Consider the following 4348-nt stretch of genomic DNA (forward strand, 5'->3'; position numbering starts at 1 on the left):
GCCCTGTGGAACTTCGCTAGGCACTTCCCTCCATGATGAGAAATTTCCCCTTAGTACTGTTCTCATTTACCTTTTTCTGAGAAAATTTCTCTCAAATTTCCCTAGCCTTTTATGTTCCTCTATGTCTTTATCAAGGATTTCCTCTGATATTTCCTTCTATATGTTCGTTATGTTTGGCATCTTTTTGTCCCTCGATTTTTTTTTATATCTCCTTCATCTATACCAGTGATGACTATAGATATTTTTTTTTAATATCTACTGGATCTTTGACCAATTTGGGGTTGTTTTTGACAATATCTTTCACCTTCTTCCTAATGTTTTTATCTTCAGCTCTTGTTTCTAAGTCTTTCCTTATTTTCACCATTTCGCATATGTAGTTTTAACATTACCTTTATAACTTTGCATCATTTCTTTCACCCTGGTTATCTTCCCTTCAGTATCACTGCTTTGGTCTATCAGACTGCTTGCTTGCTTAACTGTATCATTTCTGAACTCCTCCATAATACACTCATGGCTGACAACTGTACTTGCCATTTCACTAATCTTACTTCTATATGAATCCACCTCAATTGACGGTTCATTTCTTGTCGTGTCTTTGTTTAATTCTTCTACTATTTTTTTTTTTCTTCCTTCAGCATGCGTAATTGCTTCTTAATTTCATTTATTACACTTTCAAAAGTTTTCTCCGATTTCTTCACTTTCTCTCCTAGTTTAATAAATTATAGTTTCCATTTCAACCACTTCTTGTTAGAGATCTTCATTCTGTTTTCTACCTTTATCCCTTTTCTTAACTCCTTCCATATTCACTTTACTGAAGATGGTGCTCATCTTGTGGTATTTCACTTCGAAAGGTCACTTCTGCTTACAGGTATGCATTTCCCTGCTACCCTCCTGGTGACATAATTATGACACCCAGCTGAAGATGCGTTGATTAGCAGATTCTTGCACTGACTGGATGTATTCTGTTATTTGGACAACACTTTTGCTTATACATGCTCTACTATACTAGAACATCATTTAGTTTAACCTAGTACAAAGCTTGACTCATATAAAGATATTGTTTAGATGTGAACAGTTGCGGCCACAGGTGGCCAGAGCAGGGACAGGAGACAGACGAGTTATCTCAAGCGTAGCCTCAGTGTATGTACAGTATGTGTGTGCTCTTACCTCCCTAATTGTATCTTTACAGGAATGGATCAAGCTCGTACTGTTCCGTGTATTAAACCAATTTTATACATATATTTAAATATATGAAGAGTTCTGGCACACACTATTTCATTCGCTAGTGCATTTCACTAACCAATTGCCCTATTTGGGAAACTGAAGTTCCTTACGTCTTTATCACCTCTCTTTCTATGTAGTTTTTTTTGCAGTGTCCTCTTGCCGATGTCTTCTCATAGGTCATATATTCATTTGTGTCCATTTTCTCATTCCCTGAGATGCACTATAATAGCATAATCAAGTCTCCCCTTTTCATTCTTTCCTGTAGTGTTGGTAGATTCAATTTTTCTATTCTTTCTTCGTAGCTTCGATCCCGTAAGTTTGGTACCTATCTTCTAGCTGCCCTTTGTACTCACTAAATCTTATCTATGTGTTTTTTGAGATGAGGATTCCAAACTACTGATGCATACTCCAGGGTTGGGCTGATGAATGATGTTATTATGTTTCTCAGCATGTCTTCATTTATATATGTGAATGCTATTCTCATATTAGGAAACAGTGTATACATGTGACGTATTGTCTCACTGATGTGGTCAGCCAGAGATAGTCTGTTATTGATAATCACTCCTAGGTCCTTCTCTCTTTCTGATATGTGTAGGGTTGAACTTCTTAACTATTGATCCCAATCTGATGTTTTTTTCACTTTTACCAAACTTAATTACATGACACTTGTCCACATTAAATTCCATTTGCCATTTATTGCTCCATTCATGAAGCTTATTTAATTCTTCATCTAGCTCAATGCAAAAATTTGTTAGTAATTTTCCTTTGTATGTTTGCATCATCAGCAAACGTATATAGATAGCTTCCATTCCTAATGTTACTGTCGATGCCATGTATTTACACTAAAAACATAAATGGTGCCAGCACTGAGCCCTGTGGAACTCTGCTAGTCACTTCCCTCCATGATGAATAATTTCCCCGAGTACTGTTCTCATTTCCCTTTTTCTGAAAAATCCTGCATCCAACGGTGCAAGTTGCGTTCCATTCCTGCTTGATGGTACAGTGTGTGTGTGTGTGTGTGTGTTTATTACAATTTTACTCATGATTATTCCATCTATTCATCTGTATCTGTCTATCTAACTGCCCATCTGTCTGTCAACCTTTCTATTTGTCTGTATATCTGCTGCAAGTCTGTTTCTCTGCCTGTATGGTTCTACGTACTCTACAATAATGATTTGCTGTTAAAGTTAAAAAATATCTATATTTTGAGTAATGTAATTATTATGATTTTACGATCTTTATATCTGTCTGACTCAGACTGTTATTAATGTCTGTGTTTGTATATTTTATTGGATCATTTGTGTTTTAGCAGAGAGTAAAATAAGTTAAATAATAAACTGTCTGCTTCATAATCTGTAGAAATGGTTAGCACAGTTTAATTTGAGAATGACACACCTTTTTGTGAAACTGTTTCATATTTCACTCTGATTCCCTAGAGCTGTTTGTTCATCCCTGTTTTGAAGTGGAAGGAGAGAGAGAGAGAGAGAGAGAAGCGAAATTCTGATGAATGATATAGCGGACCCAATTTAAACAATAATAATATTGAAGTTCCAGCACCCCATCCTCATTCGAATAAAACACTTTGCAATTAAGTGTATCAGAGTACTAGAATATTCCCCACAGTTAGAGGATTAACAGTAGCAATAAAAACAGTACCTTTTACTCTCAGTTGAATGGAGTCATCAGGCGTATGCTGCATTAGAATACCAGAACTGAATAATACTCCATAGATCTAAAGGAGTTATATTCATTCAGGGATGCAGCTTACATCACCTCCATTCACTGTTGTTCACTAAAAAACATGAATTTTTTGGATCATTATATAAACGTTCGACGTTTATCCCTGCGGCATTTTATACCGATTTTTTCCTATTTCCTTTTGCTTTATTTCCTTGAACTTGTGGTGCTGAACGCAGTGCGTGGGTTGGAGGGGGGAAATACAGCACAGAGGGAGCTGACTGCCGAACTCTTTGTGAAATATAAGTTATTCCTTCCACTGTCTGTTGATTGAACTCTTTGAAGTAACTTTTTTGCAACACACACACACACACACACACACACACACACACTGTTGAAGGCTAACAGTAAACACAGTTTCACCACGCAGATATTATTTCTCAGCCAGTCCTTTATTGCCCCATCAGGAGCGAAGGGATTTGGTGCTAGGCTGTTAATTCCAGATGATGAAGGTGAGAGGCACCATCTGCTAGCCTCTAGGTGGTAGTAGGCGAGCAATAAACCCCACCCGGCCTCTTGGATGTAACACCTAATGGAACACATCCGATTGAAGCAAGCCCATTAAGTACAGTTGGCCAATTATGAAGTGCATCCAAATAATCTGATGCATAGAGTTATCTGGCAACTACTCCATAGTAAACACGCGTTTTTTGTGAAGGAATCGTTCAGGATCCCTAATCTGTTGTAAAGAGAGAAGTGATTGGCTGAACCACTTGATATCAAGTCGTTAATATTTCCTGTTATATATGTTAAGCGAAGCTAGATCAATGTGTATGTAGAGTGCTGTTTATGATAATGTTAATTAGACTTATATATAACAATGACTAAGTGAGGTGACAAAACAAGGACAAATTAAATCCTCACATAGCTTATACTGTAACTTAACACCAGAATATGCCAGTTACAAACAAGTCCTATGGCAAGAATGTAAAGCCGTAGTGTTTTCATAGTGAGTACAGTAGGCTACGCCAAATAAGGTGCTAGGAAAAAAAAAAAATGTGGGCCAAGATAAAGTAAGAAAACTATATTATAATTTTCCATTTCCACGCTCTGCTATGTGGCCGTGTGGCCTAATGGAAAAGGCGTCAGACTTCGAATCCGAAGATTGCAGGTTCGAATCCTGTCACGGTCGATGATGTTTTAAGTACCTCAGGCTCACCACAGCGCAGCCACTGACACGTAACTGCAGACTAAATTTTCTGCCAGGCATGATGAATGTGGTTGAGAACTCAGAGACGGCCGAGCGTTTTGTGTGGTGGTTCAGATCCAAGAGATCAAAGGGTATCTCTCTCTCTCTCCCTCACTCTCTTTCACTCAATAACTACCAAAGAGGTTGGGTACGATATCCTAAATGATCAGTAAAATTTGATAAATCCGAAGATATAAT

The 4348-nt window shown here is 37.6% G+C and overlaps 1 non-coding gene across 1 annotated transcript; it reads left to right on the top strand.

Annotated features, from left to right (window-relative positions):
• Positions 1 to 4020: 4020 nt before the first annotated feature.
• On the top strand, positions 4021 to 4093 carry TRNAR-UCG (transfer RNA arginine (anticodon UCG)). Its single transcript has one exon. It is a non-coding gene; the product is annotated as a tRNA-Arg (tRNA).
• Positions 4094 to 4348: the final 255 nt, after the last annotated feature.

Source organism: Coenobita brevimanus, chromosome 30, assembly GCF_032717465.1.
Source record: "Coenobita brevimanus isolate Jiangsu-jjx chromosome 30, ASM3271746v2, whole genome shotgun sequence".
Classification (NCBI taxonomy): Eukaryota; Metazoa; Arthropoda; class Malacostraca; order Decapoda; family Coenobitidae; genus Coenobita; species Coenobita brevimanus.